Raw genomic sequence first — 17,674 nt, 5'->3', positions numbered from 1 at the left:
TATCTAATAAATGGGGCCACTGGGTGAAAGCTGGCACTCCCGTGGTACCTTAGCATGCCTTCCACTTTTCTCCCGGTTGTTATGTAGGATATCATACCATTCACCTGATCTATTGTTGCCGGACCAAGACAGGGCTGTTTAAGTCACACTCCTGTTGAAAAGTCTAGCAAAGCTCATATCCTTCGAGTATGACAGGAGCCAAATATTCCAAGATTCTATAAGATATTTGTAAGCAAAGAGACGGAGGGGACCGGTGAGAAAAAGTATTACCAAATTGGAGATGAAAGTCCTCTGATATCCCACCACCACAACCCCTTTCCTGCCCGCATTTGTCACTCTGTACTGGGAAATGTCACAGTATGAGGAGGTGGCTGATGTTAGGAGAGATTGTGCAGTGCTTGGCAGTGGTTGTAAAATATTTCTGGGGGGAGGAATTTCTTGCATCCTATGTAAGTCTGGGGAAGAATCATTCCCCTTTAGACTCGAGGCTTCACGTTGCCTGTCTCCACGTGACTGGCTCTTTGGCCCCACTGGGATAATAACATTTTCCAACTTAATGCAAGCTACAGGGTCGTTGTCATCTTTAAGCTACCCCAGGGTGCCAGGGGCCACCGTGACTGAAAGGTGTCCTAGTCTAGCTACACCTTTATTGAAGGAAACTCTAGTTTGGGCCAGCAGTTCTCAATTGTGGGCAATTTTGCTCCCCAACCCCTACCCTGGTGACATTTGGTAATGTTTGGAGAAATTTTTACTTGTTGCTGTTAGGCAGGGGTTGCACTGGCATCTAGTGGGTAGATGCTAGGGATACCACAAAACATCCTATAATGCACAGAACAGCTCCCACAACAAAGAAGTGTCCAGCCCCAGATGTCCATAGGTTGAGAGTTTAAGAAGCCCTGAACTGGACCCTTCATACACAATGTGGAAACACCTCTCTGAGTCGCACTAAACTCCCTCCAGCAGCATGGGTCATGCCTTGGCATTGCACACTTGCTAGTGGGCTGGTTTTCCCTCTAGCAATGGGCTCACCCAACTCTCTGCCTGCAACCCCACCCCCTCAGGAAGAGCATTCTTGTGGCTAAGATGAAAGACTCATGCCGCAGGCCCCTATGCCAACTCGCCACTTGATTGCTTTTAATTAATTCTGCTTGATTACAGCACATGGGAGTCACATAGGAGAGATAAGACAGGCTGTTTATATTCCATCTTCATTAAAAAGTTTGGATCTGGCAGTTTTTTCAAAGAGCTGTGTGTCTCCTTTACTTTTGTGTCATTTTTAATTGAGGAGGGCACAGGGAGATGTGCTGAGCTGTGCTGAATGGAGACTTTGCAAATGCAAGATGGGATGTCTGAGGCCCCTTCTGGGGGAAAAGGCAGATAGACTGAGACCCAGTAATCTGAAGGAGATAGTCAGGACGGAGCCAGTCCACTGTGTCTGAAAGAGGTGTAGGGAGAGGAAGGGAACCACCAACATCTCTTTTAGTCCATTACCAGTAGTGCATTAGCCCAGATCTACAGAACAACATCGTGCAGATTCTTTGCCAGGTGTGGATTCTAGGGTAGGAGCTTGAAGATTGTTCCATGGTAGTAAGAGGAGAGGGAAAGGGAGGATGGATCACCACTAATTATCTGTAGCCTTCTTCTCTAGCTAGAGGACCATACCCTCCTTACGGACACCTTGCCCAACTTCTCCATGCAGATTTGATCACTCCTGCCTCTCTACCCCTACAGTGCATGGTTCATCTTTCCAGCAAAGCATCGTGTTGTATTAGTTTTCTATTGCTGTGTAACAAATCACCCCAAAACTTAGTGTCTTAACACAACAAATATTTATTAGCGCACAGTTTCTGTGTGTCAGGAATTCAGATGTGACTTAGCTCAGAGCATCTGGCTCAAAGTCCCTCATGCTGATGTAATCAAGGAGGGTAGGATCCACTTCCAAGCTCATTCACATGGCTGTTGGCAGGCCTCATGTCCTCACTATCACCTGGAGATATCCGTTTCTTGCCACATGGGCCTCTCCACATAAGAACTCACAACATGGCCACAGGCTTCCCATAAAACAAATGAGCCAGCGAGTAAGAGGGCAGCCCAGAACAGAAGCCAGAGAGTCTTTTTGTAACCTAATCTTGGAAGAGACATCTCACCACTTTCACAGTATTCTATTTGCTAGAAATGATTTGCTATGTCCAGCTCACATGCAAGGGAAGGAAAACACACCAGGGCATGAATGCCAAGAGGTGGGGGCTACTGGGGGCTATCTTGGCGGCAACCTACCATACCTGTTGCATTGTAATAATCTGCCTCTTCTTCTAGAAAAGTCATTCCTTGAACTTGAGACCCCTGTTTATTTACCTCTTAACCTCTAACACCTGCCCCAGGGTCTGGGACATGCTGGGTACTCAAGAGGTGTTTGATAGAATGAACGAATGCATAAATGCATGCATGCATATATGAATGAACTAATGAATAAATTAATGAATGAATGCATGAGTGAATGAAGTAATCATTTCTTAAACCTTAATTAGACTTGTCAAACCAGTCTTCAACAAAGAAAACACGTTTGTCTCCAGAACTGCTGTGTCAGGAGCAAATATATCCAGATCATCTAAAAATTCAATTAGGTTATTAAGACATAAATTCAAAATAACAGCATGCAATCATATTTTATTCCATTTAACGTGGGCCCATTACTATCCTCTCCTATTATAGTTTGGTCTGAGTCCACTTTTAAATATTTTCTCTGTGGGGACTAATGACTGGTAGTAAATCAATAATGCTGAAAAAATAAAGCTTTTCATTATTTTAAACTGCATTCAGGTGACACTAAACAGTACAGTGATGATCAGGAGTGAGGCAGTTTTGTCTAAACCTAGTTAAATTTCATGCAAGATCAATCAAAAGAGGAGCCTGGAACTCAGGAGCAGGGGTTTAAGAGTGACCAGGAAATCCTAGAGCCTGAGGACCCAGCACACAAGCTGGGATGAGTCAAGGGCTGGAAGGTGAGCCCAGCTGAAGCTGATTGAAATAAATCAATCCATGTCAGTGTTGCCCCAGGATCAAGACAAGAGTTAACAAGTAGTCAACAAATGAACAGTTGTCCAAGCAAGTTCAGCCACAAGAAAGTTTAGGAGACAATAGGTGTTTCTGCAGGTGAGTGAAACAGGCAGATGCAAAGAACATGGCAGGGAGTGAGGAAGCGTAAGATCCCAGGGCCCTGGGCTCACAGACAGAGTATCTCAAACGCACAAGAGTGGTCTGAGCCAAGTAAGGTCCCGATATTAGGAGGACTAAAGTACATGGTCAGAGCATAAGGTGGGGAGGGAGGGACTGCAAAATTAGCCCCAGATATCAGGGGTACAAAGTTAGAACCTGGTTTCAGGATTAAGCAGAAGGCTTCTATTCAAGATTGGACTGAGTCCTTCAGGTGCTAAATCTTAAAAAGAGGCTCCTTAAAATTCCATTTCCCCAGAACTGAACCGGGCCCAGAGCCTGGAGATGGCTGGAATGGGGACACTGGGTTCTAGGGAAAGAGCAAGGAACCTGTACCTTCCTATCCATCCTGCCTCCAACTCCTGAAGGAGAGGTGCACTCTCCAGTACTCAAGTTCAGGGCCAGCATATTGGACCACAGTCTCACTGGATAGGATTCCAAAAGGGTCCAGCAAACATGGGTGTGGTCATTTTATGGATGTTCTGTCTTATCCCATGAGATTAGGTAAGAGAGCTCAAAGGAACTTTCTGGGAGAAAAAAAATCTTGGTGGTCGATCTAAGCCAGCCCAGCTCTAAGCATCGAGGTAAAACCTCTTGGCCCTTCTTCTGCTTCTATTAACAAACATTGAAGCTTTGGGCTAATCTGTTCTCCCACTGAAACTGTACGAGTTGAGACTTGGTTCCAAGCTTTTAGGGTGGAAGAAGATGAAACAGATCAAAACATTTTAGGCCATGGATGACCACAAAGGTAAGGCAAAAATGGCCCCTCGTAACCAAGGCTGCTGATTCATGCACCACATTGGGTTCTGTGTATAGAACACCCTCAGGTTGTCTTGGGTCCCTAGCCTACAATCATGACACGATCATATCTCAGCTACACCCCAATATTACTTCCAGGAGTCAATTAGGCCAAACCTGCATGCCCAGGAATCAAGATGGGAGAGGAGGGCTCTGGGGTAGAGTCAACCGGGCCATTGCAGTTTCAATGGAGAGACCTGCACAGGCAGTTTTTGGAGAAAACCAATGGTGCAGAAACCAGCAGGACCATCATTTGCTGTAGATAAAGGGTGAGGCTTTTAGAAGATGGGAGAAACTACATATTGAATTCATCCTAAGGGAACTACTTCCAAGGAGTTAATTAGGATAAATCGTTCAGTGTGGGTTATTTCTTTATTTATTTAACAACCCTTTATTGATGCCTGCCTGCAGTGTGGCAGGCACTGTGGGGAATACAAACACGCCAAAGGTATGGTCTCTGGCCTCAAAGGAGCTTGTAATCTGGGGGGTGAGACAGATGCCTGCAGAGTTAACACAAGAGAGGAAGGAAGTAGGGGAAGGGTTGAGCATGCAACTAATCAGCCTCCAGGTTCCAACTAGAACCCTTAGGCTCAGATGTCAGGCACCAACTTAGAATTCCAATGCAGTGGCAGAATTGGAAAAGCCCTCCCAGGTCTGGGAGTAAAGGAGCATCCTTATGGACAGCTGGAAGGCAAAGTGACCCGTGGTTCCAATCTAAATCTTAGCATTTCTGGTAGTTATTCTAAGTCGTGTTGGCTGGTTGTGTACGCTGTGGCTAAGCCTCATGTTAAACAAGAGGTGCTGGCTGTGGGTGAGCTGAATTATTGGACTGTCTTAAAAACTGAATATGGGGTAGGCATGCAGGAATGGGGAGCAAGGAAAAAGATAATTTGACATGCATTCAAAATTATTTCCTGTTTTGCAAGATGAAAGAGCGTTCTGGAAATTGGAGGGTGGTGTTGGTCGCACAAAAATGAATGTATTTAATAACACTGAACCATACACTTAAGATGATACATTTCGTTCTGTGTATTTTACTACAATTTTTAAAAGTTGAAAAAAAATTTTTATTTTTTGAGAAAGATTCTCTCTCTGTTGTGCAGGCTGGAGTGCAGTGGCACAATCTAGGCTCACTGCAACCTCAGCCTCCCAAGTAGCTAGCACTACAGGCGTGTGCCAGCATACCTGGCTAATTTTTGTATTTTTAGTAGAGATGAGATTTTGCCATACTGGCCAGACTGGTCTCGAACTCCTGGCCTCAAGTTATCTGCCCACCTCGGCCTCCTAAAGTGCTGGCATTACAGGCATGAGCCCCCGCACCCAGCCTGAAAAAAATTTCTTCAATTAACTAATACGTGCCAAGCATTACATTATATGCTAGCCCTGACAAAAATGTGAATAAGACAGAATCTTTGCCCTTCAGATGGTCACAGTTTGAGAGGGAAAGGCAAGAAATAAGTAAATTTTAGCTCAGACATCACCTCTCCCAGGAAGCCTTCCCTGATCCTCTCAGTTTGAGTTAGGGCTGCTTCAAGTTCCCCCTTAACAGTCTGTGCTTGTTTGTTTCATAATTATCTTCATTTATTCAACAAACATTTATTAAGCCAGGCATTAGGGATATAAAACCAAATGAGGCTTTCAGTGTGAAGGAGGAAACAAATATACAGATGAACAACTGAAAAAAAAAAAAAAATCATGACTAGGCACAGTGGCTCACGCCTGTAATCCCAGCACTTTGGGAGGCCAAGACAGGCGGATCACTTGAGGTCAGGAGTTCAAGACCAACCTGACCAACATGGCAAAACCATGTCTCTACTAAAAATACAAAAATTAGCCAGGCATGGTGGTGCATGCCTGTAGTCCCAGCTACCCAGGAGGCTGAGGCAGAAGAATTGCTTGAACTCAGAAGGCAGAGACTGCAGTGAGCCGAGACCATGTCACTGAACCCCAGCCTGGGCAACAGAGTGAGATTCCATCTAAAAAAAAAAATTGTTTTAATCACTACTGCAATTTTTGACCCCAAGGGTGAGCTTCTGAAGGTTAGGTCCAGTAAATGCTTGCTGAATTAATGAATGAAAGGTTGGATGCATGAATAAATGAATGCTGTGGTATAGAGGAATGAGTTACAAACTACATGACCATGCATTTAAACAGAGGCCATTTAAACCGGGTTTCAAAAGTAAAATAGGAGTCTGCAGGGAGAAAGCAAAGATACCTCAGACAAGGGCATGGCTGTGGGAAGAAGCCTGCAAGTGGGGGAGCTGTGGAGAGTTTGGTACTGGGGAATCTGGCAAAGAAGCAGAGGGAACCAGGTCTGGAAGGGCCACGTGGGTTCTAATGAGTTTGCAGTTTGCTGTGATGACGATTAAAAGCTACAAAAGTTTTATAAGCTGAAGAATGTGGCTTTTTTTTTTTTTTTTTTGAGATGGATTCTCACTCTATTACCCAGGCTGGAGTGCAGTGGCACAATCTCGGCTCACTGCAACTTTCACCTCCTGGGTTCAAGTGATTCTCCTGCCTCAGCCTGCTGAGTAGCTAGGACTACAGGTGCACGCCACCACACCCAGCTAATTTTTGTATTTTTAGTAGAGACAGGGTTTCACCATATTGGCCAGGCTGGTCTTGAATTCCTAATTTCGTGATCCGCCTGCCTCAGCCTTCCAAAGTGCTGGGATTACAGGTGTGAGCCTCCGCGCCAGGCCCTAACTTTTTATTTCAGCTTGCTCATTCTGCCATGGGTTGGAGGAAGTGCAATTGAGTCTGCAGAGGATGGTCCAAAGGGCCAGGTAAGAGATGATCTTTACTTATGTGGTAGAAACAGACAGAGAAAGATACTGAAATTAAGAAATACTTAGGAAGTATGGCAGACAGGATTTGGCAACAAATTGGCCTGGAAGGTGCGTTCATTTATTCAACAAATATTTATGGAACTTTGACTGTGTACGAGGCACCATTCTAGACACTGAACAAGAGAGCCAATGTCTCCACGCCCATGCAACTTACACTGGGGGAGGGTGGAGGTTACATAAATAAACAAGCAAACAAAAATAAACATGATAAGAATGTGCCATGCCATGAACTTGGGCAAGTTGTTTAATTTTTCTGTGGCTCAGTTTCCTCATCTGTTAAATGGGGACATTAGTAGAACCCCCCTCATAGGGTGGTTGTAAGGATTTAATGACTTAATATATGTTCAGGGCTTAGAACAATGCCTGTCCCATAGTAAGCACTCTGTAACTATTAGCTATTATAACAAGAAAAACAACACAGGAAAATGCATGGAGGGACTTCCATCCTAGAGCTAGGGAAAGGTGACTTTGGTTAGCAGGTGAAGGAAGGATTCTTTGGGTTGCTTACTCTTGAGCTGGAACTAAAAAATGGATAGAAGAGCCAAAAATGCAAAGTTCTAGGAAAAAGTGCTCCAGACAAGGGAAAGACCCCGAGGCTGGAATTAGGAGCATCCAAAAAATAGAGAGAGTCAGCATGGCCAGAGTGCAGTGAACAAAGACAGGACTGAGAAATAAAACCAGAGGCCGGCCAAAGATAGATCCTGAGGGGCCTGCTGCAATAGTGGTGGGAAGGAAGCTATTGGAGGGCTTTACGTAAAACAGTGATCTCCTTTGATTTCCACCTTTAAAACATCACTCCAGAGGCTTACAGTAGGATGCAAAATATGGCTACTATTCTCCCCAATTCCTGTGAGCTCACCCCCTTGCCATGGGGTACAGCTGCTCCCCCATCAAGGGAAGGAGTCTATTTCTCCATCCACTTGGTTCTGAGCTGGCCTTAGGAAATTACTTTGATCAAGAGAAGGCAGCGGAAGTTATTTGGGGAGCTCAAAAGCCAGATCTCAAGTACAACACTGCACAGCTTCCACTCAGCCTCCTGCTGCCATGTATATTAATCATATTTTTTTACTTTGTTTTATAATGTTTTGACATCTTTTGGGAGCTTTGCTGGCTAGGGAGAGACTACCCCTCTCTAGCTAACAAGTGAACAGCTTGTCGGTGAGCATGCCTCTCATATACAGACCAACCAACCCATATGCACGCCCCCAGCCACCTCCTTCCTCCAACTCTCACACATGAGGCAATCCCCTGCCCTAAATCAACCTAGGACCAAGTACCAGACAGCAAGCAACAGCCCTAATGCTCCAAAGCCCACTGGAATTATTCAAACTAGCCAATCCTAAACCGTTTACCCTGCCCTGCCTTGCCTTCCGGCAGAAACCCAATAGAGGGCATGGCTTCTGCTCCCATCTGCCTCCTGACCACCACTGATGCTTCCCTCTGTGGCCCCGTGTGGCATGCTGTTCTGTGCCTCTTATTTCTAGGGGAAATGGGAGTCACATTCAACTTTTCTTTCAATGGCACTGACTCATGTCATCACCTAGTCACCTTTATAATGTAAGACCCAAGCACAAATTGCCCTTTGAAGGAACTCAGGCTAGCCCACTGGAAGATGGGACCACAAAAAGCAGAGACAAACTGCCCCAGCTGAAGGTCCCTGGACCACCCAGCCCCAGCTGATTTGTCACTGACTGCAGCTCAGTGAGTGACCCCCAGAGAGACCCAGAGAAAACCCACTGTGTATCCAGGGTTCTGGGGTGGTCCTAGGTGACCAGCTTCCCCGGGGGTGGCTTCTCCTTTTCGATCCAATTCGCATCAAAGATGAGTCTTAGGCCGGGCACGGTGGCTCACAGTGCTCACTCCCAGCACTGTGGGAGGCCAAGGTGGGCGGATCACTTGAGGTCAGGAGTTTGTGACTAGCCTAGCCAACATAGTGAAACCCCACCTCTACTAAAAAATACAAAAACTAGCCAGGAGTGGTGATGCATGCCTGTAATCCCAGCTACTTGGGAGGCTGAGGCAGGAGAATTGCTTGAACCCTGGAGGCGGAGGTTGCAGTGAGCCGAGATCGCACCACTGCACTCCTGCCTGGGTGACAGAGTAAGACTCTGTCTTAAAAAAAAAAAAAAAAAAAAAAAAGGTGAGCCTTAAATACCATGTGATGCCTAAGCAGTTTATTCTGGCCCTGCTCCAGTGAGACAGAAAGCGGGAGCAGCCCAGTGGTGGCATGAGCCAGATATAGTCAGAGGGTCAGACGATCAACTGACCAGGAGGATGGATGTCAGTGCAGAAACCATTCTCAGAATCGGGGGGATTCTTTCCCTTTCTTATACCTGCCTATTAAACATCCAGATGGAAATGCTGAGCTCTGAGTCGGACATTCACACTGGAGTTCCAGGGACGTGTCTAGGTGGGAGACATAAAGCTGTGAGTCATTCAACTTCTAGAAGATGTTGAAAGCTGTGGGTCTTAGGAGGTCACCTATAAAAACATGGAAAGAGGAGAAAAAGAGGATCCAGAATACACAGGGTCTAGACATTGTATAGAGGAGGAGGAGAGGGCAAGGAGGGAAAGTAGAATAGAAGTAGCAGTGAGGGAGGCCGGGGGAGAGAATAATGCGTTTGCAGGATAAATGGGTCAGAAGAGAAAGGACTGTTACATCGGGCAAGGTCTAGGTCATTGCTGGCCATGATAAGAGCAGTTTCAGTGGCATTGTGAAGACAAAAGCCAAGTTCTTGTATGTAGAGGGGAGAGTGAGAGATGTGGAAGTAAAGACAGTGGATTCAAGCAAGTCCTTTGAGAAGTTTTATTGTGAAGAACATAAAAAATGAACAACACTAGGGCGGGGCATGGGGTCAAGGGAAGGAACTTTTGTTTTACACTTTTATGACTGTGAAATGCAGCAGACATTCAAAAGAATAGCCGTAGTACATATATGCTGTTCAAAGGGAGTTTTTCTTTTCTTCTTTTTTAAAGATGAGAGGTGCTACAGCATTTTGTATGCTAATGGGATGATCCAGTTGAGACAGGAGAAACTGATGATGCGGGAAAGAGAAAGGACATTTACAGGAACAAAGTCCTTGAGAAGGGGAGAAAGAACAGGATCCAGGGCCCGAGTGGAGGGGTCGGCCCCTGTTAAGAGTGGGGACACGTCTTTCATCGTCATAGAAGGAGGTTTGTCAATTTTGTGATGGAAAGACACGGGAGTTCCTGTCTGATTGCTTCTAAGGCTCAGTGAAGTATAAGGCAAGGTCATCAGCTGACAGTGAGGGAGGGAGGGGCAGTGTTTGAGCAGAGAGAGACTGCCTGCCCTCTCAGAGTGGGGAAGGGGAGGTAGGAAGGAAAGGTTGTGGCATCGCTGGGCAGCGTCAGATGCCCATCTGAGGTTTGTGGTCACAAATTCAAAGTGAGATCAGTCAGCAGGGTTACAAGGGTTTCTCCAGGGATGCTCAGAGGCCTGGGTGCAGATTCCAGGAAGACCAATAGATAGGGTTAGCCAGGACAGAGGTTTTGCCAGAAGAGAGTTAAGGACATTTGTAAGGAAATGATTACAATCCATCTGATATAGTTTGGCTCTGCATCCCCACCCAAATCTCATCTCGAATTGTAATTGCCACGTTTGAGGGAGGGACCTGGTGGGAGGATCATGTGGGCGGCTTCCTCCATGCTGTTCTCATGATAGGGAGGGAGTTCTCATGAGATCTGATGGTTTATAAGCAGTGATTTCCCCTGTGTGTTCTCTCTCTCCTGCTGCCATGTAAGATGTGCATTGCTTCCCCTTTGCCTTCCACCATGATTGTAAGTTTAGGAAGGCCTCCCCAGCCATGTGGAACTGTGAGTCAATTAAAGCTCTTTCCTTTATAAATTACCCAGTCTCAGTGATTCTTTATAGCAGTGTGAGAATAGACTAATACACCATGCTTAGCTGGTTAAGGAAGGGGGAGATGACATGGTGGGAGGGGGTCAAGAAAGACTGAAGGCAGCTCCCGGGTTTTTGCCACCCACCTACAGGCACCATTTGCCACGATGCCATTCCCATATAGGAGGAAGTCCAGGTTTGGGAAGAGGACTCTGAGTGGAGATGCTGATAGGTGTGTCTGTGGGGATGCAGGTCAACAGATATCACTCCCACCTTGCTGGCCCCTCTGGCCTTCCCTTGTCCCCTAGCTGAAATGGTGAAAGACAACCTCGTTGGCCCCAGTACCCAGTGCCCCACACAAGCAACTGCAGCCTCCCTCTTTCTTTAGGAATCTGTCAGGGCCTGCTTGCTGGTCTTTTCAGTTTAATACATTTTAATCAGAAAATTAATCAGGAAACACCAGTTCAGCAGATAATTGAACAATGAGGAGACACGATAATTGCTGTTTAGTCTAATTAACTTTGTTAAGTCTTTATTGGCAACAGACTTCCTGAATGAAACTTATTAAATGTCCTTCCCTGGAAAACTCAATTCCTATTCAAAGGAAAAGTTGTAGGGTCTGTCTGTCTGTCTGTCTGTCTCTCTGCATTGTTTCCAGAAAAAGGATATTGGCCCTGCAACAGTCCTGTGGGCCAAGGAGATCTGTCAACCTTCCTTTTGGCCCTGCCCAGCTTCCTTTTCTCTAGAATTGCAGGCATCCCAGCTCAGGGGCACAGGACACACCGTCTCAGCCAGTCCTGAGAGCCACTGCACTAGGCCACCTCTCTCTCCAAACCACGTGACTTGCAGCCCGTTAGTCTTGTTCTCCTCTTATGCTTTGGCGATCTTCTTGAATAGGGCCATTCAGAGTCCTGGAGCAGGCACTAAGCCCCCTCCAGGGGAAGGGACCATCTATGAAAATCACCTACAGGTATGAGTTGGCACACATTATGTACCAAGAGGCATCTGGCCCCAAGTTGTGTAAAAGCAGGCTATTGACCTGAATTATCCAATACAGAGCTGCTTGATTGGTGCAGGCCCTCTGCAAAGGTGATGGTGCCTTCAAGGGCTCCGAAGGTGTGCAAAGTGGTTGGTTCATGCACTAAATGTTTTTCTCCTTAGAGTCTCTTCTTGCTCTTTTCTCTGTGATCATTTCTTATCTAGTTCCTCTCAGAGGGGACTTGCTGCTAATCTGCTTCCTCACTACACACAGCTAGTTCCCTCCTGTGGGAACACACAGCTCCAATTTCCCCTGTGGAGATCATTCCTGGTACTAGCACCAGTAGACACAGAAGGGACATCTAGCTCATGGAAGCCCCAGAGATTTTACTGAATGACCCATCATGGGATCTAGAAGACAGATGTTGCCTGCTGAGTTCAAAAGTGGACATTCAGAATATGCTTGCTGGAAAGAGAAACACCAGCTTCTACCATTGCAACTTTGCACAATTACCTTTGGTTTCAAGTCCCTCTCGCCACCACAACAGCAATTACTAAGAGCGCCACCTGCCATCGTAACCACTGCCCCTATTTCAGGGATACTTGTCCTGGGAGTCCCCTCCTACCTCCTTAGTGTGAACTCTTGACCTCTGGGATTTTCAGCGCCTGCTCTTAAGTACCAAAGGGTTTGGTTGTCCTAGACAAGTGATATTATTTTAGTGTGCTCTGTCCTGTCCAATATCAATAGGCCAAACCGATATTAAATTTACACAGATCCCAAATGTCAACTGGTGGGGGAGGTGACAGTGAACTATTCTAAGATGAAAGGAAGTACAGATCATTACCAGGTGGTTTTTGCTTAACGGGCAAAGAAACGAAGAGTGACAAGTGGCTGTTTTTGCGTACTCCATGGAACCATCTCCTCATTGCTGGAAATGTACCCCTCAACCTGTCCTCCAGCTAATTCTGAGAGTTTTCAAGGGTGCGGCCTTGAATGCTCCAGAATGAGCCCCTTGGCTGGTCTGCTTGCTGCTGCTGTGGGCTCTGGTGAGGTCACCAGGTGATATGGTTTGGCTGTGTCCCCACTGAAATCTCATCTTGAATGGTAGCTCCCATAATTCCCATGTGTCTTGGGAGGGACCCAGTGGAAGGCGATTGAATCATGGGAGCAGGTCTTTCCAGTGCTGTTCTCATGATAGTGAATAAGTTTCACAACACCTGATGGTTTTATAAAGGGGAGTTACCCTGCACAAGCTCTCTTGCCTCCTGCCATGTAAGACATGACTTTGTTCCTCATTCACGTTCTGCCATGATTGTGAGGCCTCCCAGCCACGTAGAACTGTGAGTCCATTAAACCTCTTTCCTTTATGAATTACTGAGTCTTGAGTATGTCTTTATTAGCAGTGTGAGAACAGACAAATGCACCAGGCTACTGAGCCCAGCTGTCCTCTCCTGATCCGCCGCTGACGTCCACTTCTGAGGCCCTCAATCGAAACTGGCTGTTCCTTCTAAACCCCGGGTTATTATCTTCCCCAATCCACCACCCCCCGATCCCAAACTGAAGGTTTAGGACTCAAGAAAGGGAAGCACAACAGAAAGAATAATTTAGAACTGCTACTAGAAGAGGCCACTCTTTGAACCCACAGACCCAACTCCAACCTTAAAACCTCTTACTGGACTGGTTCCCTCCCTGGCTGCTGGCTAGCCTTCCCACTCTGGAGTCCAGACCTGTCTCCCAAATCCTCACATCCTACCCCCAAATGGGAACCCCCACTGAAACTGACCCTCACCCACCCACAAGGGAGACATCTGGCATCAAGTCCATATAACAAGGCAACCCTACAAGAACCCCCCAGTACACTTCCCAGAGTCTGGCTCTCCAAGATTACAGCTAGGAACAACTGCTGCAGAAAAATCTCACCAACCAGGTACAAATGTGGCAATTGACAGGCATGGGGCAGTCTCGATCCAGAATTAGAAAGGAAACATTTCTCTGAAGGAAACACAATTTGCAGAGGCCTGAGTCCACTAAAACACCCACCTGATTTCCATTACTAAGCAGTACACCTAACATCTCAGTCGGAAGCAATGGCATTTAGGTCTTGGAGAACCAGGGAAAGCACTTGCTTCTCATTTACATAACTACAAGGGCCCACTCAAGAGGTTCTGCCAAGAACAAAGGGACAGTTTGCCCTAAAGGTAAATTTCAGTCTCCACCCTTAAAGACAGAAACTGCTCAAAATTTTTACAATAAGCTTTTCAGCTACAAAAATTGTAAGGTCTGAGTCTTTACCAGGCATCCTATTACATAAGGAGTAGAAGGAGGACGATAAATGTGAGGGCAGGGATGATGCTGTATTTATCTCCTGCCCCCGCTAATGCCCAGCTCAAGACTCTCTGCATATCTAATAGGTCCTCAACAAATCGTTGTTGAATGAGACAGCATAAACTAGAACAAGTGTGACATCCTGTGTGGGGCGGCTGGAGATAAAATACAGAGAGGCACTGCAGGCCCATCTATGCAAACTATTAATAGAAATTGCTGGTGGAGGTCTGGATGCTATAGGTTTAGAGAGGCCAAGTTCCCCCAGCAAGGCTGTGAAGTCAAGCCTTTGGCCCTGATTACAACCCCAGCTGAGGGCGCATGGCTTTGGGCCAGTGGAGTTTGGCTGTGGCTTATATAATAATACTAATAGCCTATGTGGCACTGTATGTATCAGCACATTTAATCATCACCACACCCCCATAAGAAAGGTACCATCACCACCTCTAATTAATAAATGGGAAAGTAAGGTACAGAAAGGTCAAGACAGTTGCCAAGATCATAAAGTTAAGACAAGGGTCAGTGAACTTTTTTCCATAATGAACCAAATAGTAATTATTTTCAGCTTTGCGGGCCATATGGTTGATCTCTGACGCAAATATACAGCCCTGTCTTTGCAGCATGTAAGCAATCACAGACCATATATAAACGAACGGGTGTAATTGTCCAAATAAGACTTCATTTACAAAAATCAGGCAGTGAGCCAAATATCACCCATAGGCTGAGTTTGCTGATTCATAAGCTAGGAGGCAAGGGATATTGGAGTCCAAATTCTTAGCCATTATCTGTATCAATTGAAGAACCATAAGATTCACAAATTTGGAAAGAAGAGCTTTATTTCTTATAAAGGGTTGCAGCCTGTGGGCTGGCCATCCCACAGGTGGGAAAATATAGCCTCCAGTAGAAACCAAAAGCAAGCACTACATGGCAGGTAAGGGTGGGACAGTAATTTAGGCAAAATGGGTTGGATAGGTATACACATTTAGTGGGTTACAGGAGGAGCTACGACTATTCATGATTGGGGGGCATATGCATGCATAATAAACAAACATGCATGGTACATACATCCATGTTCACTTTGTGTATTAACCTATTCTCATGCTGCTAATAAATACCAGAGACTGGGTAATTTATAAAGGAAAGAGGTTTAATTGACTCACACTTCCACATGGCTGGGGAAGCCTCACAATCACGGCAGAAGGTGAAGGAGGAGCAAAGTCATGTCTTACATGTCAGCAGGCAAGAGAGCATGTGCAGGGGAACGCCCCTTTATAAAACCATCAGATCTCATGAGACTTATTCACCATCATGAGAGCAATATGGGAAAAACCCATCCCCATGATTCAGTTACCTCCCACCGGGTCCCTCCCATGACAGGTGGGGATTATTACAATTCAAAGTGAGATTTGGGTGGGGACAAAGAGCCAAACCATATAACTTTCGGTGGAGACTTAATTTTTAAATGCAGTAAAGTTAGGCTCTGTATGTCAAAAGGTCAAAGAAAGGATGCAGAAGCATCCTGTACACAGCCTCTGTAAACCGGCCAGAACCAGTCCATGGTCAGCGGTCTCTACTTTGTGTGTGTGTGTGTGTGTGTGTGTGTGTGTGACAGAGTTTCACTCTTGTCCCCCAGGCTGGAGTGCAGTGACGCGATCTCGGCTCACTGCAGCTTCCGCCTACCAGGTTCTAGTGATTCTCCTGCCTCAGCCTCCTTAGTAGCTGGGATTACAGGCACACGCCACCACGCCAAGCTAATTTTCGTATTTTTAGTAGAGACAGGGTTTCACCATGTTGGTCAGGCTGGTCTTGAACTCCTGACCTCAGGTGATCCACACGCCTCGGCCTCCCAAAGTGTTGGGATTACAGACATGAGCCACCATGCCCGGCCCAGTCAGTGGTCTCTTATCAGGAAGGAATGCTAGTCGGTTGTGTCAGAACTGCAAAAAGGGAGGCATCTGACAAGTGTTTCAGAAGGGCTGGTTTCTGTTTCACCCTTAGGAAAGAGTCTAATGGCAGTCAGTGAGGGAGGGGATATAACAAGCTGTGTTTGCCTCCCCATCCCATTCTGTCTTGGATGGGTACTCAGTTTTTACAGTTTCTCTGAGGTTCCTTTGGCCAAGAGGGGGTCTATTCACTTAGTTGTGGGGCTTCAAATTTTATTTTTACTTCTCAGCCACATCTTTCTCTGGAGACTAAGGTAAGCAAGCCCTGGAGGATGACCATCACAGAAGCAGGAGACAGGCTTCACTTATCAGCCAGGACCTAGGCTCAGACCAGCAGCCTTGACATGTGGTCCACACACCCAGTGATCTAAACCTTTGTCACACCATTCCCAGTGATCCTTTTCCATCCTGGGGATGAGGATTGAATTCTCAGGTTGGGGAAAACAGAAAATAGATATTAGGGTGGGGAAGGACAGGAGAGAAAGCTCTGGGGAACAGACAGGATATTGAAGCTGAAACAGAGCACATTTCAGAAGGGGGCTGGAGATTAGGGACAGGATTACGGCAAGGACAATAATAATTACTTATAGCTCACTTATTCTGTGCCCTACTAAGTGTTTTGCATGTCATCTTTCTCCGTCATGGGTTAAAATGTATGTCACCATTCCCCAAAATTCCCAGCACCCAGGCTGGGAATTGACTGGAGATCTGACTGTGACCTTACCTGGAGATAGCGTCTTTATAGAGATAATCAAGTTAAAATGAGGTGTTTAGGGTGGGCCCTAATCCAATGTGATTAGCATCCTTAGAAAAAGGGGAAATTTGGAGACAGCCGTGCGTATCGAGGGATTGCCACATGGCATGAACACAGCCATCTACAGACAAAAGAGAGGGACCCAGAACACATCCTTCCTCACAGCCCTCCGAGGACACCCCCCTGCCAACACCTTGATCTCAAACTTCCAGCCTCCAGAACTGTGAGACACTAAAATCCTGTTTTTTTAAAAGCACAGTTTATAATACTTCGTTACAGCAGTCCTAGCAAACAAATAGAAGTTCATCAAGCCACGGCTACCATTCTAGAAGGTCAGCTCTGTTGTTATCTCCATTTTACAGAAACTCAGGTTTGCAGAGGCTAAGTAACTCGCCTACATCACACAACTAGGAAGAAGAGGAGTCGGCATTTCAAACAAGGATAAGTATCTGTTGGGTGAGTGGCTGTCAGTCAATCCATAAATCAATCACTTGATCCCAGCCTGCCCTAGGTAACAAGTTCCTCGAGCCTATTAACCTCCTCTCAAGACAAAGGTAAGGAAATCCAGCTTCCTTTTGTGGCCCCATGCTTATTTCTCAAGACTCAAGGCAGTATACTGGTGTTTACATCTGGGATTGTGTGAACAAGCCAGAACTGGCTCTTTTCAGACGTCCTAAGCCTGACGTGGACTCAGCTTTGCTTTTCAGACTGCGAAGGCACTGGCCCTCTGGTTTCCCACATGAGAGTGCCTTTCTCTGAGTGGCAGCCCAGAAAAGGCTTCCTGAGCTCCTGCAGCTGACCCAGCTGGGATTTCAGGTATCCCAGACAGTTGGACCAGAATTTCTATCTGTAATAGGATAAATTCTACTGTTGAGGGTGACTGAAAATTTTTTTTTTTTTTTTTTTTTTTTTTTTTTGGTAGTGGAATGAGGTCTGGCTATGTTGCCCAGGCTAATC

This window comes from Symphalangus syndactylus, chromosome 12, assembly GCF_028878055.3.
Source record: "Symphalangus syndactylus isolate Jambi chromosome 12, NHGRI_mSymSyn1-v2.1_pri, whole genome shotgun sequence".
Lineage (NCBI taxonomy): Eukaryota > Metazoa > Chordata > Mammalia > Primates > Hylobatidae > Symphalangus > Symphalangus syndactylus.
The sequence above is the reverse complement of the archived record's forward strand: the minus strand, read 5'-3'. Positions refer to the sequence as shown.